Genomic DNA, 18,480 nt, shown 5'->3' with positions numbered 1-18,480 from the left:
TCCATCCTGATTTCTTTTGGGATGTCTGTGCTTCATGGACAGCAACCAAGTGGGATGGGATACAAAATACCCTGGGACTTGGGACATACAGGTTCTCATCCCCATCATACCCCATGTTTGCACAGATCCAGAGTCCCTCCTATTTCATCTGCACCACGAGGAGAAATGTCCAGAGCCTTGATCCTACAACCTACACATTCCTGGAAATGTTGGTGGCTTTTACCACGGCAATATCTTGAGCTCTGGATGTCCCTGTGCCTTAGCAGGAGTCCTGGTGTACTGGGACTGCATGAAGAAGGATGAAAGGCCCTAGGAAGGTACTTGGAAAGCCCAAATTTCCACCCCAGAGAATTCTCTGCGAAGAGTGAAGACATGAGCTGAGCTTGGAGCTGGGTGTGAATGGGGATGAAGATCAAACATCATCATAGAGATGGTCAAAGTCATCAGGGAGCCCTCCAGCCCCTGCTCCTTCCCCACCACACACACAAACACTCTCTTACTTCAGAGCTTAATACAAGGATTTTATCAGCTCTAAACAAATAAATAAATTAAAAACAGAAAAGAAAGCTTTTCAGAAGGGATTTCCCCCCCTTAAGTTCCTCTGCAATTTCTTTATTGTTGGTTTGTTTGTTTGTTTGTTGTTGTTTACTTTAAACACACATTTCATTCACTTTCTATTTTGGTTTAGAAGCTGAATTTATTAATACTTTTTTACTCTCATATAAGAGCATGTTGGAAAGTTTACTTTGCAAGCACTGCATAGGAAAAGCCTTAAAATAGAGCTCTGTAATTGATTTTTCATTGATTTTTGGTTAAACTACAGGACCTATGCCATTGCTATGGGGTTTTACAAAACACTATTGTTATGTGTTTGTTCTCTGCATTAGAATTTATTTTAACAGTAACTTCTTTAAGCTCTCAGTGTAATTAAATCCTCCTTCCTAATAGCTATGCTACCACTGAAAATCTAACAACACCTTCCAAAACCCAAGGTGATCATGCAACTGAGGGAGAAATTCTGACATCCAACATGCTAAAGATACGCATGGAAAGTGTAATTAATGTAAGACGGAAAGCGAAAAAGAAAGTAAGTTCTGAAATCTCTCCCAGCAATCACATACTTCACAGTGTAGTACAAATGCAGTTCCAAGGGTTATTTTTAGCCTGGCACACACGGGTATATTGTTACCCAGCCTGCTGCTAGAAGTAATTTTAAATATCTTTCTGAACAATCAAAGAAGATGCCGTATTCAAGAACAGGCACAGAAGTCACCCTTATCTCGCATTCTCCATGAGAACATTTGACCTTCCTGATTTGGGTTCATTTGACAAGAATTTGCTGGCTGCTCGAAGATCTGCATCTCATGTAGTGGAATGATTATAATAAAAGTTGGTATCACAAACCCTACACAGAACAGCATTCTCTTTACCTACGAAAAGGTGACATTTTCCAAGCTGTTACCTAGAGAGCAAAGGACAAATGGAAAAGATCAGTCACATAAAAGCAGCATTATCATAACATCCCATGGCAATTTCAGAGTTCTTTGAAGGCCAGATGCTTCTGCTCCATATCTAAATTTCCTACAATGGGAGACTCAATGGAAGCACTAAACATACCTGCGTCACAAAGCAAAGAATCCTGGCTAACCTGCAATTTCAAGTAATTTTCTATTTGGAGTTGGTCAATTTTTTTCAGTGTGAAAGTGGAATTTTTTGCCTGCTGTGCCAGGGAGAGACAACAAAATATCACGAGTGGAGTTGTGCAAAACACTACGGACAGATTGGAACCACTGAATTGGCTCAGCTGGACAGGAGCTCTGGCTGAGGAGCTGCAGGTGAGTCTGAATCTCCTCAAGGGCAGGAATTGTCTGGCAGGATCCAGTCTGATCCTCAGCAGCTACTTCACAGCAAACACAGGATACCTTAGGACTGCTAATCCAAAACCATCCTGCACACAGGGCAAGCTTTCAGGTGGGCTCTTCCTATGCCAAATCAGACAACTCCCAATGCTTTTTAGAAATGTTTGGTTCTGCTTTAATATATTGGGGGTATCTGTTGTTGGTGTTCGAACTGTCCTGAAGCCTCCAGAGCTTGAAAATCAAGGTTCAGAATGAAAAGCAAGGAAAGTCAATCCCACACAGGATCTGAGCCTGGTTTGGGCTCAGCGACGAGCAGCCTCTGGGTACACCCCCAGCAAGCTGACATATTCCAAACTCTGCGAGCTCCATTTCCTTGCACAGATGGCAACCTTGCATGGAAGGTCCACAGTGAACTCTAAAACTGTCATTTCAACCAAACCCTCATGTCGGTCCTGCCTCTCTTAGGCCAAAATCATGCCAGACTATCTGCAGGAGCTGGGGAAGGAGACTGGCTGTAGGAGAGTGTAAACTGACTTCACTGGAACTACTGCCAAGCCAGGCTGATGGAAATAAGAGGAAAATCACCGTCCTCCAGTTTGAATTCCCAAAGGAAACAGAGCCTTTCCACAACCCTGGTTCCCACTTGCTTACCCAAAAGAGAACAAAAACAAACAAGAAACCAGGTGACGCCATCCCCAGAGCCTAACCAGCACACATATCCACCTGGCCTTGCTTTGCTAAATCATCTCAAAATACAGGCTGGTTTCCTGGTTGTTGTTATTTATTTATATATTTTTTGGGGTGGGGGGGGGAAAGAAGGAGAAAGAAAAAATCGATTCTTCTATGATTTACGGTGGGGTTAAGGCAGACGTGAAGTCCATGTTAAGGCTGTTCATCTCATGATAAGGCAGCAAAAAGGTCAACAAATTACTCTCTCCCTAATGGTTCATTTGAACCAATGAAAACAGGATATTTTATCCTCCCGGGTCAGGCCTGCTTAGAAATCCTACATCCCCTTCCCCCCTTCCCTCCTCAGCCTCCCCACACATCCTCCCACCCCCTCTCTCCCACTCCCAACCCCTTTCTTTTTAACTCTCTATCTGTGATCCTCCAAGGTGACCTTTTCTCCCACTCCTAATACCAAATTTTCTGGCTGAGTGACGCTGAGCGCCGCTGCCGCCCTGGCCGGGGGTCCCTGGGCTCCAGGGGCAGGATTGGGAGCTGCAGCCCGGCCTCGGGATGGGCTGTGCCTCGGTGATGCTGCTGTGCTGAGCAGGAAGAGAATCCAGAGCCAGGAAGATGGAGGGGGTAAAGCCCTACGGTTCCTGCCCTGCTCGGGAGAGGTTTATTTGGCAGTCGGAGCCTCATCAGCTGTAAACTCGCAGGGGATGATCCAGGGTTCTCCTGCTCTAGCCAGAGCTGGAGCAGCGAGCGCTAACTGCTGCCTATTAGGAATAGCTATCACATCTAATTGTTATCCTTGCTGCTGATTGAGCGGGGAAGTGGAGGGATGGGAAGTTCAGCCGGGTGACATGATGCAGTTTTAATGAGTCTCTCTTTTTCTTTTCCTTTTCTTCTTCCATTTTTTCTCCCCCCCTCCGGCCTGGCTGTTTTAATATGGAAATATAGTAAATTCTAACAAAATCAGACTGGCACGGAGAGCACAGACCGAAGGCAAACCTCCAGGAGGCTTTCAGCCGTCGCAGGGCAGCAATAGCACTACAGAAGCAATTAGTTCTTTAAGTTCTTTAGTGCAGGGCCTTTGGAGGGGGTGGACACTAGATTAAGCCCTGCTTCATTTGCCTATTTATTCAGCTGTCAGAAAGCTGAAAGGGTTAAATGGTCTGTTGGAGAAGAAAGCCTCAGAGAGGCAGCTCTGAGTGACCGTCCCCAGCTCGGGGACGCAGCCCCGGCGCAGGCAGTGCTGGCTCCATCGCAGCGCGGCCGCTCGCTGCAGGCTGAACCTCGCGCATTAAACAGTTAAAAATGCACTTTTTCCCCCCTTTCCCAGCAGATGCGGAGCTGCGAGGTTGGGGCGGCAGCTCAACCTGACTCAGCAAAGGCTCCTGATGTCAGAGCAGCCCCACCGGTGCTGGAATTCACCCCAGCAGAGGCGAGCAAAGCCCGGGGCAAGCTGCACCCAAAACAAAAACACGCTCTGCAGAATTAGCCCAAGTTTAGAAAACGAGGATTTCTGAGCTGGGGTACGTATCTAACACCGGGAGAGGCTGGCACGCAGAATGGACTCTCTGTCTCTAAATAATGGAGAGACTAAGCTTCACATTTGGATCTGGTTTGTATTTGTTCCCTTGCTTGCTTCCCCTCCCCTGCAGCCGAACATCCGAGCCTGCATCTCAGGGCTGTAAAGACCTGACGCTGCCCTGCACCTTCCAGCTTGTATTTCCCACATTTCATCAGAACTAGATTTAAAAAGTTAACTCTCCCAGTGAAGTTGTTTTCCTTTGTATGCCTCGACGCACACACTGTGCAGCAATTGTGTTTGTACCAGGGAAGGTTTCAATTGCAGAATCATGTTTGTGGTGCACGACCAGTTTATCCCCAATATAGGTCACTAATTTGGATTCTCTTTTGGCTGAAGGATCCCTTAGTGGTGTTCGCTGTGATGTCTGACAGCCTATATCCAACCCCAGAGCTTTTGCTCTTTCTCTGGGTGATTTGAGACACAAACACGAGAGAATCTGTTTTCACAATCTAAGAAATGTGTGTGTTTGGTTGGTTGTTGTTCCAGGATTTTTTTTCCTTGAAGAATTAAAAATGTAACATATTCAAAGTGTATTTAGAGGCAGAGCTCACATACAGTCACACACACAGAGGAGGAATGCCAGTGCTTATGGAGTATGATAGCTCAAAACACAGAGAGAGCATGTAATGCAATTTTGTTATAGCATATCATTGAATTTTGTTAATATAATAACCTGAAATAAAGTATTAAGACAGATTGACATGCCTGGGTAGCACAGCTGAGGATTCAAATATTTAAATCTAGCGTGTTCTAGCTTGTTCCTACTGAAATCGATGGAAGTTCTCTTTCACAGCTGATTGCAGTGGGGGAAAATGGATCCAGCTTATGCAGAATAATGACAGGAGGGGAAATGGGCAAGTTCAGCTGAGTTTTCAAACGTTGATTTCTTAGCTGAAATCAGCTCTAATTTCTGTTTCATTTTTTTGGTGGACTTTTAGGGGTGTTATTTTTTTGGTTTGGTTTGGTTTGGTTTTTTTGTTAGAGGAAAAAAAGGAGGCTGTTTGGTACAACATCCATAAATAAAATACAAACCATCCCAAAGCAAGGAAGGAGAGAGGGAAAAGAGTGAAAAATACGTTTTATCTGCATTTTCATTTTGTGCATTTCACTTCCTTAGCCACTCTTTTATATTTACCATTTTATCTACCCAAAGGATAAGACCATACCCTGCTGGAACCTGGGGGATCTCTAAGTCTGGTCACAATTGACACAAAAACTTCAAACCATTATTTTTTTGCTCTCCAAATCTGAAAACATAAATATTGCAAAAAATATCATAACCTCATGCTCGATTTACAGGCGGTCACATTTCTGTACCAGTCACATATCTCTGCTCCAAGACCATCCTGAGCAGGCAGTCCCTCTCTTAGCTGCCTGCTAGCACAAGTTTTAATTTTTTTCCAGGATTGTGCAGCCCCACATTAGCAATTTGAGTCTGGGCATTCATCCTCCAAACTCACTTCAAAAGATTTTAACAACAAGGCACTAGTTCATATTTCCATCGAGACAACAGTGATGCCCCAGTTAATCACAGGAGAAGGAGGCTCCAACCCAGATCTCAGAAAGCTGAAATCTTTTGAAAAAGACTAAACTTGTTTCAAATTGTTTCTACAGAGGGTATTTATTCTCTGTCGCCCTTCCTTAAGACCGTCTCCTTTGATTGGCTTTAAACATCATGAAAGTTCTGGGAAATAGAAAACTTCCATGAGAAGGCTCACACAAACACATTTAAAGCTAATTTAAAGCAAATGCAAATCTCCATGCTAAAAACATGCTGCTTCAAAATGCTTTCTCAGATTAAAAGCCGAGTTTTCAAAAATAAAGCTGTAGCAGCTACAAAAGCAGGCTGGAGAATTTTGCTAGAAATAAGGAGGGAACACCTCAGTTTTCCTTCAAACAAAACTGAATCAAATGGATTAATGAATGGCCAGGAAAATTGACAGGAAGGGTCCTGACATTTCCAATAGGAGCTTTGAAGGGAAAGAAAATGGCAATTCCCAGACCTTCTGAAACAAACCCAAAGAAATCCTTTCTGTGATAGAAGCCAGGAAAAAGGGAAAATGCATATTCCAAAACACTGCAACACCACTCGGGGAAGGGCAAGAGAAAACCATTCCACTATTTCCAATCTCCTGACTGTAAATTCAACCTAAATGATTTCGTGTTTTATCTGCAAGGTTCCTGTGGCTTGTTTAGTTCAGGCGGGGATCTTGTTTCTTGTTTGGTTGGATTTGTTTGTCGTTGTTTTTTTTTTTTTTTCAATTGCGTTTGATAAAAATCATAAACCTTTCAGCTGCTGAATCCTCCCTGCTCCGTAGCACTGCTCGCAGCATTCCCGGGAAGGTTCATCTTTTGTGGTAAACAAAGCGTCGGGGGAGGCAGATGGGAGCAGCCGCCCATCCCTGCTCCCCCATCCAGCGCCCAGGGGAAGGGACAAACCCCTCGCAGGGTCCGACCTCGGTGAGGACATTCCCTTCGCAGCTTCCCGGGAAAGCGAGGTGCCATTCCCTGCTCCGGACCGCTCCTTCGCTCTCTGCTTTTACATTCAAATCAGCTTCGCGGGGCACGGGGCTGGACACTCACCCCAAGCCACGAGGCAAAGCGTAACTTTGTGTTCCTCAGCTGGAGGAAAACACTGGGAATACAAATTGGAGGCCGAATCATTTCCTGGCGTTATTTCACTGTAAATTTAAATGGCCCTGGCATTGTGAAGCTCTCTCATTTATTTTAAAAGCAGGAAAGATTTATTCTACCCAGAAGTCATTCAGAGTGGGATGGAGAACAACCAGGACTTGGTTTGCTGTTTTCCTAACAACAGCCAAAGCCAGGGCTGCCTTTGGGCTGAATTGCAGAGGGCTTTGGGGCACTTTTATTTCTCTTCCAAAATAACCTCACTTTTTTTTTCTGTATTTCCTACAAATCATCTGACACAACTCCTGGTACTCTCATGTGCCATTTACCCCTTTAAAACCCACTGGGTTTTAAGCAGCAGCTTTCAGAGCCACCCCTGTATTTCTTGTACATGCCAAACATAAAGGTCCATTCATAGGAATTCAGGTTATTTTGTTAAATGTGGGGTCAATCTCACGATCACAAACGAAGTGTTGCTGCTGAGGACTATTCTGGGACACAAATAAACACTTCACATTATCCTTTTCCATTTCAGAGATGGAAAAGCAGGCTGGGGAAGGAAAAATGACCCAAAGACAAAGAACAGACCTGCAGAAAAGCTGAGCTTACTGCTCATGCTCCTGGCTGGCAGCTCCATCTCCATACCACTATTCAAGCTCTCCATCTTTGCAGAGTATGCAACTGGCATATGGAATTTTTAAAAGCAATTTTGTAAAGATGGGCTTCTATTTCTGTGCATGCCATAGCTTTTAATCCTGAGGCAGAAACAACCAATGCCTGAGTTTTGCATGCATGCATATGCATTACCTGGAAAAGGCAGGCGAATGTCAGTTTTGGGTTTCTACCAAAATCTTCCCTTAGCTGAATTTTTCTCAGAAAGTAGAGAACAGACAGCAGCAGAGCCCTCAAAATATGTTTTCAGGATTTAAAATGCAAACTGCAGCCTTCTTCCCTTCCCCACATGTACTGGGGGTGAAATTCAGTGCTCTGGGGGACTCACGGATCATCCCTAGATGGATCCCAGAGTGGCCAAGGTGGACATCACATCACAGAGGTGAATACTGAATTTGGGCATGAGCTTTCTTGTTGAATAAAAAACACATGCACAGAGAGGCTGGAGAGAAATAAAAGCAGGGATGAGAGATATTCTTGACTGACCTGCTATTACTTGAATCCAGAGACTCAGACTTACTCTGTGCAGAGAGGTTCCAGCCCCTAGGCCAGCGCTGGATATTAACTGTGCAGAGGAGATTTCAAGCTCTGCCTTCAGGGTTGGAGCTGGACTCCCTTTTGTCATATATTCATATCTCCTTTGTATGCAACCCATTAGCTGAGGCTGTGCATAGGCTGTCAGGTGTCTGAATAGAGCCACACACACGCTGGATCCGCAGGAGAGTTCGGCATCTCTGGCTTTTCATGGATGCTCAGCCTTTGGCCAGTGATACCAGTTGCTGGACTCAGCCAGTGCCACAACCATCTGATCCACTTGTTTACTGCCCACTCCAACAGGAACTGGCCCTAAAATCTGGTAAAACTGCAAACAGCCTTCCTTCGATGAACTCCGATGGATGTTTGTTCATATGCATTCTTTTAGATGCTTATTGGCCTGACTGGCTTTTCATTAACTTGAGAGCTCTGCTATTAATTTTAATATTCCAAGTATTTATGACCTTGTAGCTGTATTATCTGATTCTCTCTATATACATGTTCTAGGCCATCAACAGTTTGTTTTCATTTTCCCAGCACTGGCTTATAAAACTGTTTGACGAGGTCATACAGATTCCTGCAGAAGAATTCTGAAAAATATTCAAGTCTTGATCTTTTCTGGGAACAGACACCTCACTGAAATTTGGGGTTGCGTATTCAAGTGTAGAAATTAGAGTTGTTGAAATCACACACAACAAAATAACGTTTTCCCTTTTTTAAAAAACGAAGGTGTAGTTGACATTTTTAGGCTTCCATAGAGCTAAGTCAAGTTTTACTAAACTTTGGAGTCTGGGTAAACTTTGTCCTTCAGACACAGAGTGGAGAACAAAAGTGAAGGGGGGGGGGGGGGAAATCACCTTTTTGTGAGTGAATTTCTCTTTCCTTTTACTATTTAATCTGACTCCAGTGAATCACTTATTTTTTAATCTTTTAAAGGTTTATATCACCAAGACAGAAAAAGATGTTTAAAGTATGGATAACCATCACTTTTCCATTTGTGGCTTGTCTGGGAGCTTTCAGACTTTGGATCAAACACCCCAGAGATATCGGAGTGGCCCAGGTGTCACCTTTTGTCCCCGATTTGCAGAAGCTCTGCAGACTTCATTGGTATCTTCGTTTACTTACGTGAGGTTTTTAATCTCACCCTTAGGTTGGCTCTAACTATGATCTCAGCTAAGTGGCAGCAAGGTGAAAGGGAGTTATTAATATTGTTTTCAGCGGTGCCTGCGTTGAGCCCCTCACTCTGAGGGTTCCTGAGTGATGGCCATGGTCAGCTCTGCACTACGCAGGATTTGGCTCTGCTAATATGCAAGCGAATTATCACACATGCAGAGAAAACAGAATCTGATGGGAAGAAAAAGTCCAAGAATGAAATCAGGACACAAAATAATGAATTTTCTGCTGGACTAGAACTGTCACGTCATGGGAAAGGAGCAAACTGAAGAGGCTGAAAATTCAGCTCATCTCCCTTCATCAGAAGGGCGGTGAGGGTGCAGGAATTCAGAGCTTTGCGTGTCCCAGCTAAACCTAACGCAGACCTTCAGGCATGGAAAACACCCTTCAGACCCTCCACATCTTTGGCTTTCTTCTCACAATCTTCAGCCTCTCTTCTTGATTTGAGGGGGAGAAAAATCCAGTTGGCATTTGCAAATGGCTGTGATTCAATGCAGCGAAGGGTCTCTGCCGCCGCCAGCCTCCCTGAGCCTTGGGAACTCCTTGTGCCATAATGAAATCACATCTGCTGCCGAGTGGGGAGTCAGTGAAGGATGGATGAGTGGGGAGATGCTTTCTCAGGCAGGCTGGGCTCCACTACTTCCCGAGTTTAACATCCATGTGCTGCACCATCTGGGGTGTGTGTTGGCCCAGGCATCTGCCCCAGTTACGGTGACTTTTGGGCAGGTGAGGGGGTGGATGAGGGTGGCAGGAGGACCATTTTGCAATGGATCAGCTGTCAGAGAGTGAGGGTTACGATCCTTTCAGGCACTATCTCACAAAAAACAGTATCACAAATGGATGGCCTCTGTTTCCAACGAGAGGCTACACCAGGCTTGGGAAAGCCCTGAGAAGTGGATATAAAGGCAAACAATGAATCTCATCACCAATTCATGGTAACAAGTGGCTACAGAAGTAGCACTCTTAACAAATTTCTCCAAGCTCTTAGAGCATCTTAAGAGCAGATCACTGTGCTGCTTGCTTTATGGGTCTATGGAGGATCCGACTGGGTAAGAAATGCACATATTTAAGTTTATGGGAAGCTAAACCCAATGCTTAGTGCCCAGCTATGTACATGCTTAGCTCTTCGTTATAAGGTATATTCCTGCCATATGGGGCATTCTGGCTGACCAAACCAGAATGAGTTCTCTAATTATTTAATTGCTGTGTCAGGATGATACCTGTTATTAATACTATAAATAATAAACAATATGTCTTAAACTATAAGCCCCGAAGAGCAAGCCAGACAGACGCATGGGAAGAAAAAGAGGGATGTAAAAATGTATGTGTCTCTAGTAAAGATGAAACAGTGGCACTGTAGGAGTCAGGGAAGTGGAAATACTGGGAAAATAATAGTGTGGTCCCTGCCTTTTGCTGAATCTGCACAAACACATGCCATATGAAATAGACCATTTGAAATAGTCTCTGTCCTGAGGACTTAAAAATCATGGCTTAGGCTGAGTGAGAAAATGCCTTTATGATGCCTGTCTCTCTTGTGTCTCACTGAGGAAAGATCTTCAGGGGTAGAAAGAACCAAGCCAGTGGATTTTATGGTCTCCAGCTGGATTTTCACCTCTATGCTCACTGAGAGTAGCTTGCTCATGGAAAGGGTTTGCAGAGGGAGAGAGGACAAGGACTGCCAGAATGAAGTAAAAGAGGAGCAGAGAACCAATGCAAGGGGAAGAGAGAACAAGAAGAGAAAGAGGCAAGACAAGATCTCTGCTTGTCTCTTTTCGAGGGAGAATAGAGAGATGCTTTAGGGGGACAGGCAGGGCATAGATGGGCAGGGAGACACAGTGGGAGAAAACCAGCAGAGTAAGAGGCAGGGCTGGAAGTGATAAAGAAAGGTTTGACTGCCAAAGAGGGTGACATTCAACTAATCTTTCCCTGCTGGCACTGAGCTGAGCCTGGACCTGACATCTCCACAGGCAGATCCTATAAGGGCTCCCTGCCATGGCCACCTCCCCAGCTCTCCCTTCCTGTCATGTCTGTGTGCAGAGCAAGAGAAGGGACAGCATTTACTGTGGTTTACTTTTATGTAAGGAAAGAGTGGCTTGGACAGAAACCACTCAATACCTCCAAACACCCCACCCCATCTCCTCTCCTAGAAAAACTCTTGCCTTTGCTTTTTGCTACCTCCACCAAATGAGAAGCAGAATTTCCCTCGGGCCAGGAGAGCCTGGTGTGGATCCCCACCCATCTCCCCACCATCCCCTACCATGTCCAGCTCTCGAGACACTGGGCTATATCTCTAGCAGCAAAGCCAAGGAAAGTGCTCTTACCCTGAAGATTTTCTCTGAGTACCTTGGGAGAGGCTGCGAATTTTGGCAATGAAAATGGGAAAAGAGGGGATAATAATAATAATAACAATAGTAATAATTAAAATATCCAAACACAGAATTGCACATGAATGAACTGTTCCAAGGCCACCTGGTAGATGGCATGGAGACAGGTAGGACCGACTTCCTCCCTGATCCCTGTCCTACAATGCACTTTAATGTGCTGATTACATTTGCACCAAATTCTTTTAAGTGTAAAACGGATGCAGAAACTCCAGAGATTTGCTGCACTGCTAGAAAAATAATCTTTACTAAATATTTAGCTTAAAGCATCCATTTCTGAATGCAAGTTTTGTGGGGTTTACATATCAATGGTGCTAACGGATCTTGTGTAGTAGTTTTTGAGCACTGGGGTTACACTTTGACCATAATTTCATCAAAATATGTATTTTTTTTATTCTAGTAAACCTCACTGGGGCAGGGTGGACAGGAGTGCCTGTTTGTTCTGGAAAGAACTGGAAGAAGAGGAGGAAAAGAAGTGGATCACTGTGGCACATTAATTGTACAAGAACTGCAAAATGGCTGAAAACAGAGGGAATGGTATTTATAAAGCTGCCTGGTTTTGAAAAGATCAAAGGCAGAGGTAGAGAAATAATCCATTGGACGTGTCTAATTGCAAAGTGTATATTGTGGGGGGGGGAAAATAATAATAATAAAAAAATCCTTGGCTCTTTTCGCTTGTCTCCTGCCTCTGCCCGGCGCTCGGGCTGTGCAGGGACTCACCCGGGAGCGGCCGCAGCCGAGGCTGCTGCGTTCCCTTCGACAACCGACAGCCCCGGAGCGCTCGGGAGGAGAGAGCTCGGAGCGGGTCACCGGGCTGTGACACCCAGGGCTGTGACTCTGAGGGCACATCAGCCAGTTCCACTCAGAGGAAAAAGCCTCTGGCGTGCAAACGCCCAAGTGCCCTTCGATGGATGGATGATGGGGAAAGGCCAGATCCCCTTGAAGGACACCTCCTTCCCCGAAATGCTCCATGGCTGGGTGGGCTCTGCGGTTTATCCACCCCAAACTGCACCCGATCTCCTTCCAAATCCACCTTCTGCTGTCCCCACTGCCCCGGGGACCAGAGAGGGCACAGGATTGTAGCTGGAGAGGATATTTGGGGGCTGGGGAGGGGACAGGAGCAGGGCAGGGGCCGGTGTAGGCTGGGACAGCCAGGGCAGCAGCAAACAAGGCAGGGACAGGCAGGACAAGGACAGAAACAGGCAGGACAGGGACAGGCAGAGCAAGGACAGGGCAGGGACAGGCAGGGCAGAAATGTGCAGAGCAAGGGCAGGGAAGGACAGGCGGGAATAGGCAGGGCAGGAACAGACAGAGCAGAAAGAGCAGAGACAGGCCGGACAGTGAATAGTGTCTCTGTCCCTGTACTTTGGGACAAGGGCCGTGTCCGTGTCGGAGAGGGGTGGCAGAGACATCCCGGAGCCGGTCGCGTGGGACTGGGAGGGGTGGCGAGGGGGAACCGCGGGGACAGAAGACCCCCTTGTTTCCCCCTCCCCGGACTGCTGTTCCCCAGCTGCAAAGGGGAGAAAACACCTTCCCTCTGCTCACCCCGAGGCATCCCCGGAGCAGGGAGAGGGGGGCGCAGCACCCGGTCCCCCCGAGGGTCCCCCCGGCCCCGGGGCTCCCGCGGCAGCCGCCCCCTCACCCCGGCGCGGAGCTGAGGCTGGAGACTCAAAAGAGCAATTTCACAATCGCCTATTAAAATGAGGCTGGGCGGAATTGCATTTTCCCGTCCCTTTAATCCAATAAGTCAGAACTTCTTAACTGATTAATTACAAAATTAATGAGTAAAATGGCAGCGTTTGGGTGAGGCGGGATGGTGGAGAATTTTATTTTTTTTTTAATGTTGCGCTCTTTAAAAAGACTGATGGAAATAAAGTTACCTCAAAGCATCAGGGTGCTTTGATGCCTATAATAGCAATTTAGTTATTACATTAATAGATATCCTCTTTATTTTTAACAAGGCATTGTTAAATATGGTCTTGTTTTGTCTGAACGAGGAATACTGGAGTTTGCATTTCCCATTATACAAACTCTCCCCGTGCAAAGAATTATTTTGCATTATTCCCCCACCTTAAATCTCAGCATTAAAGTGAGATTATCAGCGCATTTCACGGGGGGGAGGAGGGACAAACCCCCAGGCTCATGTATCACCCAGTGTCCCACCGCCCTGCCTGCACCACCAGAGCTTGTGTTTACATACACACTTTTCCCTCTAGAAACAACAGCATCCAACTTAGCACAACCAAGCCCCCAGACAGAAACCTCTACCCAGAATCCCAAACAGACAGGGCTGATGGTTTGAGATATCAACAAAGCATCAGCTCAATGCACACTAAACGTACGTTCTGCCCCCCTAAAACTCCGCTGGAGGAAACACTGAGGTGACGCTGCAGCAGCAAAGATACAGGAGTTTTACCCCATCACCATCAACTCTGAGGTGCCTTCATTTTGGGGATTGTCATGCCTGTCACAGAGGAACTCAAGGCAGAGATGCCTGCCAGGGTGGTATCTGCAGGTATCTGCAGTGGTTTTTCCCCACCGTGGCCCCAGCACAGGATGCTGCAGCTCAGGAGCTGCTGCAGTGGCTCAGAGCAGCGCCGGGAGCCAGCACGGATCCTGCTGGGCTGCTCACAAGAGCTGGATGTGTTTGGGAAACTCCCCTGGATCAGACAGGCTCCTGCCTCCATTAGGGTCTTGTATGTTTTGGGCAAATATTTAAGGAAGGGGTGAAACTTGTGATGGGTGGGAGACGTATTTTGCTTCTCAAAGCACTTCTGGTAAATACAGAACGTGGAAAGGGGGATGACAGTGATGCCCAGTAAAGCACAAATGGGTATTTGTCCCCTCAGCAGTTGTTTGGTGAGTGGCATCAGGCACAGGAAGGTGCCTGTCCCCTCTACTGGGACCTTTACTAGTGAGATGGACTGATTCAGTGAGTGAGGGGGATAAACTCACAATGCCAATAATGTTTTTCACCCATTCCTTAGAGTAAAACAATCTCTCCAGAGCCTTCACGGTCTGGAGCACATTCCTAGGAATGGCTCAGGATAAATATATTTCCTAGACACAAAAAAAAACCTAAATAAAAATCAGAAATGCAGTGTGTTTCCCTTTTTTTGTATAAGCAAAAGGGCTTCCCATAGCCTACCTGGGGGCACTCCCTAATGTCAGCCTGCTCCCCCAAACAGGGTGTTGAAGATACCTGAGGGAGTGGGTGTGGGTTTGGATGGAGGTTCCAGCCCATGGAACAGGGCCCTCTGGCTCAGCCCTGGCTCATCCCCTGCTCCTTCACCACTTCTGAGTGCAGGAATGACCCAGCTGAAACTGCTGCTCAACTTCTACAGGGGAAGCCGAGAGTACAACACCAGAATTCACACATGAAATGGGGAAACACAGCTACGAACACCTCTGAGGGCAAGACACGTCCTGGACACGCATCTGGACAGATGGACAGCGGCTCAGCCAGCCCCGCTCAGAACCCCCAGGAGCTGTAGGAATTTAAAGGCACGATCTGAGAAATATCTCCATAAAGTAGATCTGTACTGCAGGCTCTGGGTGAGTGGTGCAAGTTGCACAAACACGGCTGGGAGGACGTGGAGCACGCAGGGCGTCACAGCACACACGGTGCATGAACTCACACGCAGCCTGGGCATACAGATACATGTGCCACTCCCATTATATATTATATGTTATATATTATATATATAAATAAACCCCAGTGCATTCAGTACAGCCACACAGATGGAGCTACAAAGCTGCCCCAACACACGGGCAGTGCTGCATGTGTAGGACAGGGGCTGTGGCTGCACCCACCGGTGCCGTGGGGGCATTTGCTCCTCTTTTCCAGCTCTGTGAGGCAGATCCCTGCATGGCCACAGGGTGCCTCAAACAAGCAGCGGGGAGCAGGGCAGGGGTGCCAGGCCTGAGAGGTTGAGGGCTCTGCTGAGGGATGAGGGGAGCCCTGAGCGCTCCCTCCCCAACCCAGAATGAACATCCACAGCTGGGCTGAGCAGTGGGGTTTGCAGGGGAAAGCAAAGCTGGAGGGGTGGGAATGGGGAGGGAGGGAATCATGGGGACCCATGGTGGGGGACAGCATCAGCCACAGATGCCTCCAGCCCTCTCACCCCCTTTCCCAGCATTCAGGGCCCGTTCACAGCCAGAACCCCCTCCCATGGCCCTTGGTTTTCCAGAGCCGTTTACCAATATTTTGCAGAATCCCCATTAAACAAGTGGCAAGCAGTATTTAAGCACAGCACTGTAATTATTAATTCCCCCCACATCCCCCCTTCAAATGCGAGGGTTTAATTGGCTCCGAGATGAGGAAGCTGCAAGCAGTGTTATAAAATGAACTGACCCCACGAAATGATGCAACATCTGGAGGGAGGGCAGGCAGGGAGGCAAGAGCGTCTCTGCGGAGCATCCGTACGTGCAGCCTGCGCCGATGGGAAGGGCCCTACGGAGCTGCATCCCAGCTTCTGCCTCGGAAATCCCGTGCTAAGAAAGAGAAGCCCCTCGGTGCTTACCTGCCCGCAGCGAGGCACGTCCCCTCACCACCTGCAGAAGAGGAGCCCTGTCCTTTCAAACGGCCCTAAAAAATTTCCCTGAAGTCCTCTCGGGTGATTATTTTTTTAGAGCTAATCAAGGAAATAAAGTTAAAGAGGAGGAGAGTTCCTCTTGTTTGGGGTCTGATTTGGGAGAAGGAGGGGGTGGGGGGAGTTAAAGAGACCAGTTGCTGCCCACTGCTTTGACCAGTGAGGGATTCAACCCTTATTACCATTTTGTTTTTGTCCAGATTTGCAAGTAGGGCCCCCTGCATTCAAATCATCGCCCTCCATCCTTATTGTAAAGGACAGGCCTTAGTGGGCCCCCTTTGGATTGTCCTCCATTAACAATCCCTTCTTTTGTGGAGGTGTTTCTTTTTCTATTCACACAGATCTCTGATGGTACTTCAGGCCCAGCTCTTAAAGAAACTGTTTGCAAAATTATACCTTTCCGCACGCTACTCCACAAGGAAGCGGGGAACCGTAGTTAGGAAAACATTATTGAGGCTTGTAATTTAATTAAAAATGCTAAAGCTGGCAAAAGGGAAGGGAGGAAGGGAAAAAGAGCACAAGAGTGCAAAAGCAGGAACCAGGTTTATTTTCTCTTTAGACCTCCACGGTCCCTGAACAGCCGGGGCTGGGTGTGTGGGGAAGCGCTCACGCTCCTGCCTGTGCACACCCGGAGTGTGTGTGAGCCTGCACGGGAGCCCACGGCTGTTCCTGTGCCCACGCTCCTGGGGACGAGTGCAGATGAGCCATCCAGACACCCTTAAGCCAAGAATGTTTGAAAAATAGGAATGCAAGCTTGGACATGCGTGGACAGCCCCCGGGGGCACGGCTGTGCAGGGGGAGCCTGCAGCTGCCTGGTGCTTGGGGCAAAGCCCTCGCCTGGGGTTGGCATGGGGAGTCGGGGGGGTTGCACATGTGCACCCTGCCAGTCTCCTCCTAAAAAACCTCGTGCTTTAAGAGTATAGGCAGAAATAAAGGTGGAGGAGCTGCATCCCATTCAGCATCCTCGCTATCAGGAAGGCTCAGGAGCATGTCTGCAGCAAGGACGCCCTTCCCTTGGTTATTGTTGTTATCCCCGTCGCCAACAGATCTGTAAATGTTCAAAGAGCAACACGACTTTAAAAAAAAAATCATAATAATTCAGCTGGCGAAGCAGGGCAGAGCCTGACCTCCAGCTCCATGGATGAGTGCTTCGCTGGGACCCCTGCTGAGCCAATGTGGACCTTCAACATCAACTCAGAAATTGGTGTGATTTGCCTGGGAAACCAGCAGTCATAGAGCAACTGGCCTTGACAAGATGAAGAGGAAATGTATAGAAGACGTTTAATGGGTCGCAAAAGGAGGAGGGGGGAGAAACTCAGCCTGGAGTGCTGCATTTTGTGTGTCTGGAGGGGCCCTTCTGCAGGAAGGGAAGAAGCGGGGCTGGGGAGGGGAGACTTTCTGAAGTTGGGCTTCATTTCCCAGCTACCAGAAGCCACCCAGGAACCCTCTGCTCTGTGAAAGGTTATTTCCCCATCCCTGGCTGGGACTCAGGCCCGGGCTGGGCTTCCAATAAACCCGGTGATTTCTTTAATGTCAGTGAATAGCTGACGGCAGGCCGGCTGGCGAGGCTTTGTACGTAGACGCACTGGGCTTGGATTATGCACGCCTAATCGCCTAATTTTCTTCGAGTGATCTGGAGGCCGTACTCTTGGGCTGTGGAACATTTTATAAATAGCTGTGCTTGGAGTTAATATGATTTACTGGAGAAAGACCAGTTAAGCAATTCCCCACCTAAGTAGAGCAGTAATGAACAGGCTCTGGAGAAGATGCCTTCCCCACCGGCTTCAAGAGGGGTTGGGCAGGGAAGCAGGGCTGCAGAGGGGTGATGTTTATTTGTGTGCGTGCGCAGAGTGTCATTGATTTTTAATTGTATTAGAAGAATTGCAGTAGCCACAGGCTGCCTCTAGGACTGGACTTTCCCCTCAAATATGTACAGCAAAGCTGTGGCCTCCCCCTCCTGCTAATGCTTGTACCGCCACAAAATCCCACTGCGGGAGTGAGCAGGGACAGCAGATCCCTGACCCACTGCACGTCCCTTCCTCTTCCTCTTCCCTTTTCCTTTCTTCATCCCCTTCCCTTCCAGAAGTCAAACCCAAACCAGAATGTGCCTGTGCTGTCCCTCTCCCTTTCCCCCTGACCCAGGAACCTCCATTGCCAGGGGTTGCCAGCAGAACCAGGCTGAGCCCTGAGGGACAGGAACACCACTTGGTCTGTCTCCCCTACCAGGGAGGCATCAGTGGCTCCAGCCTTAGTCAAGAGAGTCAGTAGTACCTGGAAACGCAGGGATGTTGAGGGCAGGGCCCCCCTGCCACCACCACTAAAGCCCTTAGCCAAGCCCTTAACTAAGAACACCATTAATTTAGTGAGAACAGCAG

At 47.5% G+C, this 18,480-nt stretch overlaps 1 long non-coding RNA gene across 1 annotated transcript in view; it reads right to left on the bottom strand.

The window, feature by feature from the left end:
* The window catches only part of LOC126639125 (uncharacterized), a 186,666-nt gene extending 170,745 nt beyond the window's left edge, over window positions 1–15,921 (bottom strand). Inside the window, exon 1 of the long non-coding RNA XR_007628754.1 lies at window positions 15,868–15,921. This is a non-coding gene — a long non-coding RNA (uncharacterized LOC126639125). The remainder of the gene's footprint in view (window positions 1–15,867) is intronic.
* Between the last annotated feature and the right edge of the window lie 2,559 nt (window positions 15,922–18,480).

The sequence above is a fragment of the Myiozetetes cayanensis genome, unplaced genomic scaffold (assembly GCF_022539395.1).
Source record: "Myiozetetes cayanensis isolate MyiCay16 unplaced genomic scaffold, myiCay2020 scf19, whole genome shotgun sequence".
Lineage (NCBI taxonomy): Eukaryota > Metazoa > Chordata > Aves > Passeriformes > Tyrannidae > Myiozetetes > Myiozetetes cayanensis.
Note: the sequence above shows the minus strand (reverse complement) of the source record. Positions and strands in the feature narration are given on the sequence as shown.